At 30.6% G+C, this 16,880-nt stretch overlaps 1 pseudogene; it reads right to left on the reverse strand.

The window, feature by feature from the left end:
* Nucleotides 1–4,999: 4,999 nt before the first annotated feature.
* On the reverse strand, nt 5,000–6,537 carry LOC139891181 (small ubiquitin-related modifier 2-like; annotated as a pseudogene).
* Nucleotides 6,538–16,880: the final 10,343 nt, after the last annotated feature.

Consider the following 16,880-nt stretch of genomic DNA (forward strand, 5'->3'; position numbering starts at 1 on the left):
GCAGCTCAGAAAAGAGACGATCCCCGGAGATCCGACCGTTGAATCTTCTCCAATTTTGGACTGTGTCTTCTTGACATCAGTGCCAAGGTTTTCAACCGTTGAATTCGTCTAAAAAGGTCTGTAGCTCGTATTTTCGCTGCTGGAACAGTAGCAGTTTTTGGGGTAGTGTTGTTCATCTTTTGTCTTTAATTTCTTCATATACTTGTTGATTATTATTGTTCAAGAGTATGATGATGTTGTATACCTCTAGTTGAGCTAGAGAAGGATTATTGTATTCCTCTCTTGTTGATGATAGTGGAACATTAAGTGGCTTACGAGTCCCGTGGTTTTTACTCTCGATTTTGAGAGGTTTTCCACGTAAAAAGTCTCGTGTGTATTGTGTGTGCTCAATTATTTTGTATTTGCTGATTTGGGACAGAATTGGGGCTGATTTGTGGTGATTGTGGTATACCTTATTTGTTAGTTTTCTCACAGGTTCATATGGGTCGGGAAATGCTTGTCAAACGGATGTTTGTTTCCGTTTTGTAGATTGCCCGTTGTGACCATTTTCCCATCAAATATGTTGTGTCTTGACGTCTTGTTAAAGCCAAATATCTGGACGTAGCTAATGCTGTTGCAGAAGCAGTCTGGCTACGTAATCTATTATTGGAACTTCACTACCCTCTCGTGCCATTGTTTATTTTTGTCATATATAATGTGACTGCGGTGAATTTATCATCTAATCAATTATAATACAATTGCACTAACATGATCAGATTGATTTACACTTTATTCGAGAGTGTGTTGCTTTCAGTCAATAGGATAAGAACTGAGTTCAATAGGACAATCCAATTTTTTTAATATCAGTTCGGGATTACCTAGGGGACTAAATCACACACGCATTCATCTTTCGCAGTTGCATAACTCGTCTCAAATGCCGCCTTGGAGGAAATCCGGCCCAATCTGAGGGCATAGGCGGTAAAAACCACTCTCTCCCACTGCTCCCGTAACGCGATGTGCGGAAGGCACCCTGACAATCCACTTGACCCAGTAGATATCAGGAACTAGGTTCAATAGGACAATGTGATTTTATAAGCTAAGGGTGGTAATTGTGGGAGAGAGGTTTAACATATCGAGAGTATTAAATTTCCTACTTTCCTAGTCCATTCCAATAAATAACATCTATATCTATCTAAATTTTGACTCCTAGCTTATTAAATATGGTGTAATAAATATAAATATATATATATATATATATATATATATATATATATATATATATATATATATATATATGTATATATATATATATATATATATTATATATTATATACCTCATAAAATAATGTAAAAAGAGTAATAAAAAAATTATGGTTAAAAAGTTAATTTAAGTTATAACCGTGATGTAATGATTTATTAAAGTGAACTCAATGGCATTAATAATGATCAGTTACATTAAAATAAATTTATATTTAATTTACATAATAAGAAGTGTAAAGATGTATGGAAGCACAAAAGGTTTTTCAATTAGATTATATAAACCAACTCTTTCTTTACCTTTTTGTTTTAGTTTTTTATTTATTTTTGTGTAATTTACTAATCGTGATTATGTTTACAACTTCCTTCAGTAAACGGAGAAAGAGATCATTTCAAAAAGATTGTTAATCAACCGAAGAAGCAAATGAATGTTATAGTCTAATGGAACATGTGAGTAGAGGTCTCTCTTACATTTCATTTTATTTGTCAGTTTAATTATTTTAGTTTAGAATTATTAGTCATTTCATTGTATTTGCATATATATTCACCTATATATCATTTTGAAAATTTTATATTCATATTAATAAATATTATATATTCATATTGATAAATTTTGTCTTCAAACATTCATAATGAGATATGTAATAAGATTCATAGTTGGGATTGGTGGTGGAATTTGATCATTTATTGTTGGAATGTGCAGGTTAGATCTTTTATGATTGTAATGTAATCTTAAAAAAACATATTATGTGACCTATAATATTTGAAGTAGTAAGTTGCAAATATTATGTATTCCTACTAATTATGGAAAGTACTAAGCCAACATAAATGGGTAAAAAGTACTGGAAGCTCAAGGTTATTATCATATCTTTATATTTTCATTGCATTGGGTTATTTTTTTATATTATGGAAAGAATATAACTAAAAAGTGACTCATAGGGTATTAAATATGCACATTTATACCAAGCTTAATAGTGACTTAATTTTAAAATATATTGTGTTTATACAAATGTTTTTATATAAAATATGATGTGTGTGTGTATATATATATATATATATATATATATATATATATATATATATATATATATATATAGGAGCAGGATCAATGGGGAAGTAACCAATCGGGGGGAAGTGGGGGGAAGCAAAAAAAAAAAATTTCGTTTTTTTTGGAATTTTTTTTCCGGCATCAAGATCACACGAAAATATGAACATTTAGAAAAGACACTTCGTGATGAATGTTATTCTTTAGGCGGGAAAACGATCGACAAAAATAACATTCAAGATAATATTGTTCGTAAAGAATATGAACTTTTTTTTTCCATGTTTTGTGAAGTAAAATTTAGCCCGATTTAGAGTTTAGGGTTTAGGATTTAGGGTTTGGTGTTTTGGGTTTATCTAAATTCTAAATCTAAACCCTAAACCCTAATATCTAAACCCTATAAACCCTAATATCTAAACCCCAATAGCTAAAACCTCAACATACGCTCGAAAAACACGATAATTGTTATATATTACTTCTTCGAGCGTTTTTCCGCCAAAATAAAAACATTTATCACAAAGTGTCTCAACTAAATGTTCATATTTTCATCCTATCTATAATGTTCGTGAACAAAGTTTTTTCAAAAAACGAAAACAAAAAGTTTTTGCTTCCCCCCGCTTGGTTATTTCCCTCTTGATCCTACCACTATATATATATATATATATATATATATATATATATATATATAATGAAATTTATGTCATAAATATGGTTAAATAATTTATTGTAAAATAGTTAAAAAAAATTATGGTAATATATTGTGATAATGAAAGTACATTTATTATGTTAAAAATTTTAAATACACTAAAGTTATAAGGCTATTTAAGGGTCATATACTTTTTATTTTGTCCCGATGTAAGCCATATATCCAAAAAAAATACTATTATAGGCTATAAATTTTAAAAATATGTGTTAATGTAAATTAACTTAACTTGTTGACCTGATAAATCGATTTTGTAGATTAAGCTTAAAAAAAAGTATACTCTTTTTTGTTCCAATATAAGCTATATATCCCAAAAAGTTACTAATGTATAGGTCACATACTTTCAAAAAGTGTATCGATGTAAACCATAGGTGACCTGTTTAGCCGGTAACAGGTTACCTTTTGTTTACATCGATATACTTTTTGAAAGTATATGACCTACATTAATATTTTTTTGGGTATATGGCCTACATTGGAGCAAAATAAAAAATATATGATCCTTGAGTAGCCTTAACTTCTATGAAAAGTTCATAGGTCATATATGTATAATTACATGAAATTAAAATTTTTATTTACCTTATTTTATTTTAAGTGTTATGTTAATGTAATGGGGGATGATTCTCACACACACTTTTTTGATCCATACACACCAATTGAGTATTATTAGAAGAGTAAAAGATTAAAATAGGTGTGTGAGGATCAAAAAAGTGTGTGTGAGAATCATCCCCCTAATGTAATAGATGATTTTGATTATAAATATAAATTTAAATATAAATATAAATATTGACAAAAATTAAAATATATTGAAAATATTGAAAATTATCAACATCTTAGTCTTGGTTTATTCATCTACACTATTTTAATTACTTAATATAATAAAAGCCAAATGAAATAATTTTACATAACATGATACTTAAAATTGAAATACGTTAACTTTAAATCTATTTCATTTTTAACATATAAGAAACTCAAAGGTAATGTGTAATTGCAAGAATTAGAAAGGTTTGTTTATTTATATCCGAGTCTTAATGCAATGAAGAGCTAATTAACTACGAAGTATTTGCTATAATAATAAGTAATGACACAAATGAAAATATATACTCTGTAATTACTTAATTTTGAGTTCTTACTATAATTATGATTAATTATTATTATATTTATATGACTTCTCATCACGTCTGTTAGAAAACCTCCAGGGACCACTTGATGAGGAAGTGTAAGAGCTAACTGTTTAATATGCCCATCATTTGTATTCTCATTCTGTTTAGTTTCGGAAGGAGGAGTCGATGTTTCTTCACTTTTGTGAGAGTCATGACGAGAAAAATAAAACTCCTTTTTGTCGAAGTTGGAGCTTAGTGACTTATTTTTGCGTATCTGAAAGTTGTTGCTTATCTCTTATGATTTTTGTATGGATCTATGAACCTGCATCAACAATCATGTGTAACAAGTATTACTATATCCACCTAATGTAAAGAACTATTTGATTCATATATCCCTTATTTTATATTTTATATGCATAATACACAGTTTATGTTGCAATTGCATACAAGAAATTTGCCGACTTCAGCCAAAGCCTTCCCTAACACGCCGATTAGAAAACCTGTAGCAACCTATCTTACTTTCAAGTGCCATACACAAACTGTAGACATATTCGTGCAACGCACGGGCATTGCAACTAGTATATTCGTATAAGAATAGACTTTTAGCTTTTAATGATTCTTAAAGATATAAAACATAAGACTAAACTTCCTAGACCCTAGTCCATTCTCCCAGTACCAAAAAGACTTTGGTTCACCATTTGAAATGTTGCAGGACTTGTTTTATGCAACTTCAAAAACCAAATACTGATATAACAAGAGAATATAACAAGAGTTGAAAAAGTCAGCAGACAAAATGAACATAACATATAGTCAGCAGGTACCTCATATTAAAGGTAGGATAAGAAACAGTGTAGGGATAGTAAAGAGATAAGTACACCACAATTTAAATTTAAACTAAAAAACTAAAAGCTTAGAAGTTCAACTGCCATTACTATCCCATTTATATCTCCTACATACCCAAGAAACCAACAGCACCACCTCCAGTTTGGTGCAGCATTGCATCGATTTCATCCCCATCCTCCATCTCTAACTGTCACCACCAATTTATCAAATGTTATTACATCCAAGTATCATAATTCATACATTTAGCACATAACAAGAACACTGTCATAAAGACAGAAGATATTAACTAGAGGTGGCTTAACTTACGGCAAGTTAAGTAACATGTTAAAAACTTGATTTAGGTCAAACTAAGTTTAAGCATATAAGATTATAGTAACCAGCTTGTAGGTAAAAAAATACACTCCCTTTTAGATAAAATGAAGTAGACAATCTGAATAGTTATGAGATAGAATTTTGACCCATTCAACCTATTCAACCCATTTTAACCTAGGTAACTAAAACTTACATATTTGATAGTAACAAATAACATACAACCCAAATAAACCCGTTTCCATAAAAGTAGGCCCAAATTCACACACCTGTTGACAAGGTGAGTTTTTAACCAAGTGACCAGTCAAGAGGTCGACAACCTCACAACTAAAGAACCACAGAAGACGGTCCATATGCAAGACCTAAGTTGGTAATAGAATAATGTGTGCAGCGTTTGTGAAAAAACAGAGTGAAAGAAGACCTCATCTGGCGTCTGCTCTGCTCGAAGACGACGGCCATCGAACAAGAAAGCAATGGCGTTAGGCTCAACTGATTGCCTGTCGCAATATGCGTTCATCAGCTTCTTAAGCTGCGTGTTTCGCTTTATCCTAAAGAAAACTTCATTCTAGTCCTGTTGAAAGAATGAAATGTTAAGCTACCATCTACTGAGATCATCTGCAAACCTTATATACAATATAATAGATAATAGATGGTTCTCTACTTCACATCAATTTAACATATACAGAGTAAGGCAACATCCAATTTGTTAATAGGAATTAATTCTTGGGTTCTCAGGCAGATCTGCACATGTTAACCATGAATATTTAAATTAAACCACAAATCATATAAAAAGCACATATATAGATATTATATTCCACATATACCAATACTTTTTTTTTTTTCAAAATACAAATTAATTACATAATTCATATATGTGGATATCCACTAAAGCATACTATGCATAAATTAGATGATTACACACATGGTCACCTGATTGACAATAGAATACGAGTAACAAAACCTATGAAATTAAACTAGAAATAGATATATAACTCACTATAACACATCATAAAATCTACAGTATACACCGCTCGTTATCATAATTTATTTCTAAGTACATGAAATAGTTACCTAATATATAAAAGCTGGAATTTTTTATGAAAACCCTAACCTGTCCTTTAACCTTGAGATTTATATGAGCACCTTGATCGGCGGCAGGTTTCTTATCTTCTTCGTTTGTCACTCCAGACATCTTTCTCTCCGATCGATGATTTTAATTTTCAGTCGATAAGCAAAGATTGTTCGACGCTGTTACGCTAAAAATTTCTTCCATCGTTATTTGTATTTGAATAATGAAAATAAAAATGAAAAGAAAATTGGTAAATATACTTCATTTACGGATGTCTTTAACAATATGCCCTAAAAAATCAAAATTGAAGCACATATGTCTCATGTTCACGCATCACGCATATGCGCGTATGCTCGTGTGTGATGCGTGGACGTCGAACACTTGTGCAAACTATCATGTTGTTAGTAGATACACACTAAGTAACCTGCAACACGCACAATGCGTTTTACTTTTATAATAAGGTCCCCGCGATAGTAGCCGGGGGGGGGGGGGGGGGGGGGGGGGTTGGGACACGCAATATACCGCGGTGATCATGTGTTCAATTCCTATCCCATGTATCTTTAAGCATGGGTTGAGACGACCCGTCCTAATCCATAAGGACGAATACAATAACATATGATTTCATCGCGAGGTATTTGACCTCTATATGATACATTTTACAAACATTGCATTCGTTTTTAAAAGACAAACTTTCTTTACATCGAAAGTTGACGGCATGCATATCACTTCATAATACATCCAACTATAATTGACTTAATAATAATCTTGATGAACTCGTCGACACGAATGCAACGTCTTTTGAAATATGTCATGAATGACTCCAAGTAATATCTTTAAAATGAGCAAATACACAGCGGAAGATTTCTTTCAAACCTGAGAATAAACATGCTTTAAAGTGTCAACCAAAAGGTTGGTGAGTTCATTAGTTTGTCATAACAATCATATCAATATTTTAATAGATCACAAGATTTAATTTTCATAGTTAACTGCAGGAACACTCATCTGCAAAAATTATAATACAGGAACACTCATATGTATAAAAATCATTCATATGGTGAACACCTGGTAACCGACATTAACAAATGCATATAGAATATCCCCAAATATACAGGTACACTCATCTGTATATAAAATCGAAGTACTAAAGCATCCATAACCTGGATGGGGTTTGTTAGGCCCATAGATCTATCTTCAGGATTCGCGTCAATTAGGGGGTCTGTTCCCTAATTCTTAGGCTACCAAGCTAAAAGGGTGATATTCAATTTCGATAATCCAACCATAGAATGTAGTTTCGATTACTTGTGTCTATTTCGTAAAGCATTTATAAAAGCAGCGCATGTATTCTCAGTCCCAAAAATATATATTGCAAAAGCATTTAAAAAGGGAGTAATGAAACTCACGATACTGTATTTCGTAGTAAAAATACATATGACGTCATTGAACAAGTGTAGGTTTGGCCTCGGATTCACGAACCTATATCAGTTATATATATTAAAACATATAATTAATATGTAATAATAATCAAACCAGTTTATATATATATTATTTATGTAGTTTAGTCATATATTTGTTATTTTAAAAGTTATATATATTTATTTTGTATTTTAATATTTATACCTATAGTTATATTAATAATAAAGATAATACTACTAAAAATAAATAAAAAGTCATATGTTAATAATAATAATAATATTTGTGATAATAATAATGTTAATGACATTAATAATAATTTCAATAATGATACTAATAATAATAACCTAAATGATAATAATAATGTTAATTCTAATATCAATGTTAGTAATAATAATAACAATAATTTTATTAATCATTTTAATACTAAGGATAATAATTTTTAATAGAAATGATAATAATAATAATAATAATAATAATAATAATAATAATAATAATAATAATAATAATAATAATAATAATAATAATAATGATATTACTAATATTAACAATAATGATATTAACATTAATTAATTGTATTAACAATACTAATAATTATGTTCTTCATATTAGTAATAACCTAATAACAATAATAACTAATAATAACAATAATAATAATAATAATAATAATAATAATAATAATAATAATAATAATAAAAAATGAGTAATAAGTAAACTACCTCAATGAAGTAGTCCTTAAAAAAATGCCCAAGTCCGGGTTTGAACTCGTGACGTCCCGCTAACCCAATAATATCCTTAACCATTACTCCGTATCAATTTTTCTATTATTATTAAGATTTTAATATCTTTTAGTTTAGTTTTTATGTTTTGAATCGTCATCAATCTATCATTGATGTTATTATCATCATTCATCTAGTAATCACCATCGTGTATCATATTATTTCCTCATCATCACTTCGGTTTATCATCAAACCGTTACCAACAAATTCATATAGCAATAATCATATTAATGGACACTAACAAGTATACTACCCAATACTATAAACTGGTCCATGATTATTTCAGCCCAACAACACCTTCTTGAGCCTAAACATTCACAAGCCCACTTATCAATCAATGGCCCAAGTGATAAATTTTTGGGTTTGATCAAATCATTAAACAGGAACGAGAATTTACGGTTTAGGGTAATCGAACAGTAGCATTAATATACCCTTATCATCATTTATCGCCTCACGGTATCAACATCAATATCACGATCATCCCTCAATATAATACATCATGCTTCTCGTCATCATCAATTCTTGTACCACCATCATCATCTTGTACCCTTCTATCACTAACGTTATTCTACCAGGAACATAAACAGAAACAGTAACGTATGACTAGCAGCATAAACGGCTTCATCCTCCTCATTATAACTTACGCGAATTGCTTATAACATCACACTAATCGCTGAATCTTGTGACCCATTTTGCGCGGATCGTGTACAACTAAAAGGAACGCGTAATCGTTTATAAAATTACACAGTTAGTATGAAGGTTTACACGATTCGCGTAATTATTTGACCATTAATACTGTTACATGTTTAAAACAGAAGTGATTGCAGTAGCAGCTGCAGGTTTGTTTCGATGGTTTGGTGATGGTGATCGAACTGTAGAACAGTAGTAGTAAACAACGATGATAAGGTGATGATTGTTTACACGTTGATGGGTGTCGATGGTGGTGAGGTGTTGTGCTCGACTTAAACCAGAATAGAAAAGAAAGAAAATGCATCAGTAGAAGTTTAGTGGTGTTCAATTGAAAACAGAAAGAAAGAAAGTAAAATGGTTCTTGATGGGCTATGGTGGTTGTCATGGGTGTTGTAGGTGTAAAAGGTGGTGGTGGTTTACGGTGGTGCCTGTGGTTGTTAATGATGGTTTACGAAAACGAAAAACAAGAAAGAAGGAGGAGAGGGAGATGATAATTGTGGTGGATGATGGTGGTGGAAGATGGAGGTGATGATTTAAGGTGGTGGTGATTCAAGTTGTCTCCCATGGTTGTTTTAGTCGTAATGGTGATGGTGTACGGTAGTTCAAAACAGAACTTGAAGAAGAAGATCAATGAGTAGCGAAAATTAACAAGTAAGTTGTTTTGTGGAGATGGTGTCGATATAAACATATGTATATATAATATATGCAGATATATATCATGTGGTAATTATAATATTAATTATAATATTAATAATAATTATAATTATAATAATAATATATAATATATTACTTGTTATGAGTTGTGAGTTATAAAGTGGAAGGAAACAAAATGCACAGTATTTATGACTCATATTTTCAACATCACGGATATACGAAACTATTACACTGCCGACACGAGCTATTATTTCGTACTCCGTTGTTGATTACCGGCGAATAAAAAGTTCACAGAAAAATCTCATATTTTTAAATTAACTATATTTATTTATTTTGGTCATTATGGTATAAAATTCGATCCTTAGTTTGTTAAATAAAAATTACATCAATTGTCCCTCCAAATTTTGGGTAAAATATAAAAAGTGTTGAAACTTAACAAATAGTTCCTAAATACATTTTTAATAAGCCTAAAATTTATAGAACTCATTTTCGTATCACCGTTTATTTTAAAATTACATAAGTTTGAATTTAACTTGCTTAATATCAATCAAAACATCAAACGAGTATTAAAATCATTTAATATTTATTTTTAATATATTTATTCATATATAGAGATATATTTTAAATAATAATTGTTATAATATCCTATTTTTATTTTATTAATTTTTAATAACAATAACATATTATACTTCAAATTATATTTCGAATTATTATTTATATATACATACACACATATCTATTTACAATTAATTGTTCGTGAATCGTCGAGAGCAGTTAAAGGTCAATTGAATATATGAAACAGTTCGAACTTTTTGAGACTCAGTTAAATAGACTTTGCTTATCATGTTAAAACCATATAAAGATTAAGTTTAAATTTGGTCGAGAATTTCCGGGTCGTCACAGTACCTACCCGTTAAATAAATTTCGTCCCGAAATTTCTTTGTGATCGTCATGACTGACAATAAGTATGTTTTGATGACTCATGCGAGTTGAAAATTAAGATTTTATCATCAGTGAGTAGTATGGATAAAACAATTCGTTTATGTGAAGAGTACGAGTGAAGCTATCACAAAAGTATGAAATGAGTAAACGCAGGTTCGTCTTAACCAGTGACGTAGTCACGGTTGATTTCCGAAATTCAAGGATTTAGAGAAAATCTTCGTAATAAGATTTGATTCTTCGGTAATTAAGGAAATCAGAATCCTCTTTGGTTAAATGCGATGATCTGTCTCGATTGCTATGTCTAATATTATAAATCCACCATCTTTTTTTCATTTGGAGTTCCATACTTTTGTTTTCTCCTCCCGATTTTAAGTCAAGCGAATAATGGTCCAGAATTCGTAGGTATGAAGCTTCAAATGAACAGGACTAACGTTCTAAGAGATAAATTGTAATAGCACGATCTTAATTTGTTAAATTACCAGAATTTAAGAGAAAAGATAGAACTATCAGGAAGATATGTTCTTGATATGTTTAGAGATTAGGTAGAATGTAAGAGTCGTGTAACATGGCACATAATGACGTTATGGTCTGTGAATCATCACGTTCCATTAGAAACTCAGCATGACTTACTGTAATATAATAACGTTGATCAAGTGTCATTATATTATACTAACTCGTGCTTTAGTTTCCAACACTACTTCAAAAACATTCAAATTTTTAATTCAAATTTTTCAGAATTAGAAACTAAAATAGTTTCCTTTCTGATGTAACACTGATATCGTAAAGAAATAAATGATTTCAGATAAGAATAATTATGAAAATATCTTCAGAAATATCGAGGATATTTATAATGAAAGATACGATGATATCTTAGAATTTCTAATATCGATGGATGATGAATAAGATTTGTTCATAAAAGTGTATAGTCAGGAGCAAGGTATTCGTTAATAACTTCAGCAGACACTGAGTAATTTGGATTCTTTGGAGGCAGGTTTAGTCTTTGTGATTTGTCTACAGCCTCCTTCATAGTTTCGCATAATCTGCTTTTTGGTACCAACTTTTCTTAGCTTTGCCAACATACTATTCTTCATCATTAATTTTCGACGGTTAAGGTCATTTACGGTTGTCTACAGTTTCTGCTGCTTCATTCAGCTTTTTGGAGTATTGATTCGTAGACTGGGTGCTTTTCAGAATTTTAGAATGGAAGATCATAATTCTAAGAGATAAATGTTATATGTATATAACCGTTGATGTAGTAACGCTGCGAGATTTCAAAATACTGATTGCTAGTTCTCAGTAAGTGGTATGGACATTCTCGTTATAAGATGCGGATGAGTATATGATAGGGTTTCGATAAATATAATGATTTCTCGGAAAGTCAAAGATCAATGAAGTTGTTGGTAAGTTTACTGCTAATGTGGTGAGATATAAACGGTTCCCCAGTAACGATGATGAAGGGGTAATTGTTATGATAAGGCTTATCCGAATGAAAAATTGAAGTTAATTTGCTGGAGCTGTGACAAAATTGGCTAATTTGGAGAGGGGTTGTAAAGTTATTTTCGGTAATAATAACGCTAAAGGAATTAGCACAGTTACGTGTTAAACGTTTACTCAGGTTTCGAGTGTTTTCCAGGTGCATAACTATATGCATAAATCTAGTACGGTTGGTTCATCCTCTGGATTGAGGTGTTTTCAAGAATCATGAAAGGTTTGAACGCAGATTGTAATCGTTAATATACAAATGAGGTTTAAGATGAAATCAAGTGGCAAACTTGAAGAATTGTTTAGTTTCATATGTTATAATCAATATTTTAATTCATTTTAATTGTTCAATGTTGGTAGTCCACAGTTAGTAATTCAATAATTCATATATAGTTTAATATATAATATTCGAATTAATTAATACTTATCGTGACCCATTGTATACATGTCTCAGACTCGATCACAACTCAAAGTATATATATTATTTTAGAATCAACCTCAACCCTGTATAGCTAACTCGATCATTACCGCATATAGAGTGTCTATGGTTATTCCAAATAATATATATAGATGACGTCGATATGATATGTCAAAACATTGTATACGTGTACCGAATTATCAGACGATATTTAAAGCGCGTAAAATAAATAACAGAAATTAAATGACAATAAATAAAATTACGAGAATTAAATTGCGATAAAATAAATTGCGATAATTAAAATGTAATAAAGAATTAGCAGTTAGCTAGGAAAAGTTAGCTATGATATTGTTAGCGTGTATTCTTAACAAAATTTCTCATAGTTAATTTGTTTGTTTCTAACAAATTTTATTTTGTCCAATGTTTTCTTCATTATGCCACTTGTTGAATTTTGATAAGTCAAAATCTAAATATGAAATTAAATGAAAATGGTTATTCTATGGTGAACGGATTCGTATATCTGTGGATGTAAGTATGATAGTAAATAACTGTCGAATCAGATTCGAAGAACGTACAGTGCAACTTATTAATGTGAAATCTAAATATTCTTAGGGTATTACCTACCCGTTAAAATATTTTCACCATTAACAGTTTGTTCAAAAGAATTTTTAATTACAATCTTTATGAAAACATATATACATATATATTTTCTTCAGATGTAATCATGGATTTAATGAGTTAATATGATATTAAGCTCATTTGATTTACCGTTAGAACGAGAATATATAATCTCTAAAACATTAGAGATTACATAATCGCCATGTCGAACGAAGATAAATGATGTAGAACGTCATGTAGAACGATGACTATACTCGAGGTACAGAATGAGATGTTGAGGCATGTGGTGTTGAAACTTGGGTTGTTGGTGGTACTGGTGATGTTGCTGAAGCTGGTAGGTTTTGCACCCTATTCTCCAAATTGATTACTCGAACGCGAATTTCGTTAACTTCTTCTATTACTCCGGAATGGTTGACGGTTAGAACGAGCAGACAAATAAGGTTTAGAATTGTGGATAGAATATAATCGTGTCGAGCTACCCTGGAAATGAGGCTAAAAATGGTGTTTCGGACTGGTTCGCCGGTAAGTGCTTCAGGTTCATCGCCAAGAGGTGAATTCGGTTGATGAAAAGGATCACCTTCTTCTTGTCTCCAACGATTAAGTAGACTACGAACCCATCCCCAATTCATCCAGAATAAATGATGGCTAATTGGTTGATCCATTTCAGTTACACTGCTTTCAGAGCTCGAGTGGAAATCTATATTGAAATAACTGTCGGAATCCGAGGAACTTGAACTAGTGATGAGTTCCATTTCGTACGAACGAATAAAGAATTTTTCGATATGAAATGATTTTCGGCTATCGGATGGTATTCTAATTACATAGAATATATATATATATATATATATATATATATATATATATATATATATATATATATATATATATATATATATATATATATATATATAGCATAAAGATTTCGCAGATTACGAAGAAAATTTCGAAAGCTGTCAGGCAAAGGTAACAGTAACAGATACGCTAAGATATGAATTTTTGTCTATACACTATTCATGCAATCAATGCAGTAAGATGTGTCTAGACTAAGAATGGTAAGCAGGTAATTTTCGACACAAAATGATAAGTAAAACTTTTTACATGCAGAAACGGTCGAAGTCCAGACTCACTAATGCTTCTTAACAACTATAAGTTAGACACACTAATGCAAGACTTGGTTCGCTAAGACCACCGCTCTGATACCACTTGAGACGACCCGTCCTAATCCATAAGGAAGAATACAATAACATATGATTTCATCGGAACGTATTTGACCTCTATATGATACATTTTACAAACATTGCATTCATTTTTAAAAGACAAACTTTCTTTACATCGAAAGGTGACGGCATGCATACCATTTCATAATACATCCAACTATAATTGACTTAATAATAATCTTGATGAACTCGACGACACGAATGCAACGTATTTTGAAATATGTCATGAATGACTCCAAGTAATATCTTTAAAATGAGCAAATGCACAGCGGAAGATTTCTTTCAAACCTGAGAATAAACATGCTTTAAAGTGTCAACCAAAAGGTTGGTGAGTTCATTAGTTTGTCATAACATTCATTTCAATATTTTAATAGACCACAAGATTTAATTTTAATAGTTAACTGCAGGAACACTCATTTGCAAAAATTATAATACATGAACACTCATCTGTATAAAAATCATTCATATGGTGAACATCTGGTAACCGACATTAACAAATGCATATAGAATATCCCCAAATATACAGGTACACTCATCTGTATATAAAATCGAAGTACTAAAGTGAAAGGACCCGTTCATATACATTATAAACGATTCACAATAGTTGATTACATCGCGAGGTATTTGACCTCTATATGATACATTTTACAAACATTGCATTCGTTTTTAAAAGACAAACTTTCTTTACAACGAAAGTTGACGGCATGCACACCATTTGATAATACATCCAACTATAATTGACATAATAATAATCTTGATGAACTCAATGACTCGAATGCAACGTCTTTCAAAATATGCCATGAATGACTCCAAGTAATATCCTTAAAATGAGCTAATGCACAGCGGAAGATTTCTTTAATACCTGAGAATAAACATGCTTTAAAGTATCAACCAAAAGGTTGGTGAGTTCATAGGTTTATCATAACAATCATTTAAATATATTAATAGACTACAAGATTTCCGTTTATAAATATATGTACACTCGCAAGTGTATAAAAGTATTCTATAAGTTGTAGGCACCCGGTAACAAGCCTTAACGTTCATGTTTTACCCTCTAAAGTACACCAGATCAGGTGTGTTTAAAATAACCTCGAAGTACTAAAGCATCCCATAGTCAGGATGGGGTTTGTCAGGCCCAATAGATCTATCTTTAGGATTCGCGCCTACCGTACATAGACAAGTAGTTTAATGTTACCAAGCTAAGGGTATATTTCTGGTTTAAACCCACGTAGAATTAGTTTTAGTACTTGTGCCTATTTCGTAAAACATTTATAAAACAGCGCATGTATTCTCAGTCCAAAAATATATTGCAAAAGCAAATAAAAAGGGAGCAAATGAAACTCACCATACTGTATTTCGTAGTAAAAATACATATAACGTCATTTAACAAGTGCAAGGTTGGCCTCGGATTCACGAACCTATATTAATTATATATATTTATATGTTGGTCAATATTTGTCTAACAATTTTTGGTCAAGTCATAGTGTACCACAATCCTAATGCTCGAGACCGACATGCAAAAGTCAACAAAAGTCAACTTGACCCAAAATGACTTCCAAAATCTATACATGTTTATTATATAACTTATATATAGTCGTTTTATATATTTAAATATATTTATCAGATCTTATTATACTAAATAATACAAGTCATTTATTAATAAATAAAAATTTATATTTAAATTCATATATGATAATAATATACTTTTATATATCTCAAGTAATAAAATTTATAAAATTCACTTAATATCATAAAAATATAGTGGTATGTATTATTAATGTAATTATATTACGTGTGGTAAAAATATCTTTGTACGCATATTTATTTGATAAAATAACATTGATAATAATAATAATGATAAAAATAATAAAATGATAGTTTCAATAAAAATATTAATTTTAAGTAATACAGATAATTTTAGTAATAACATCAATCGATAACAATTATAATAATCGTTTTAATAATAATATTAAAATTAATAATAATTCAGTTGACCATATCTTTTAATCCGTTCATCGAACCTACATGATTTCTAATTGAAAAGTTATTAATTTTTTTTTAGCTTTTCAACGACATGCATATCATATACCTTATCTCAGTAGCATATGTATCAAATTCGTGATTTATCATAAACTATTTAACGACGAAACTAAGCATACAAACATGCATAATCATATATACTCGAGCACTAGTCAGGGATACACTATTAATATATAAAAGATAAGATATGAATGCTCACGTATCAATATTGTGATTCAATATTGCAGGAAAGTACGTAGACGCAACGAAAATGATAAACGTTAGGTTGACCTCACGAGCAATACCCTCGAACAATACCCATAACCTCCATAGCTATAACCCATAATTT

Source organism: Rutidosis leptorrhynchoides, chromosome 2 (genome assembly GCF_046630445.1).
Source record: "Rutidosis leptorrhynchoides isolate AG116_Rl617_1_P2 chromosome 2, CSIRO_AGI_Rlap_v1, whole genome shotgun sequence".
In the NCBI taxonomy this organism is placed as follows: Eukaryota; Viridiplantae; Streptophyta; class Magnoliopsida; order Asterales; family Asteraceae; genus Rutidosis; species Rutidosis leptorrhynchoides.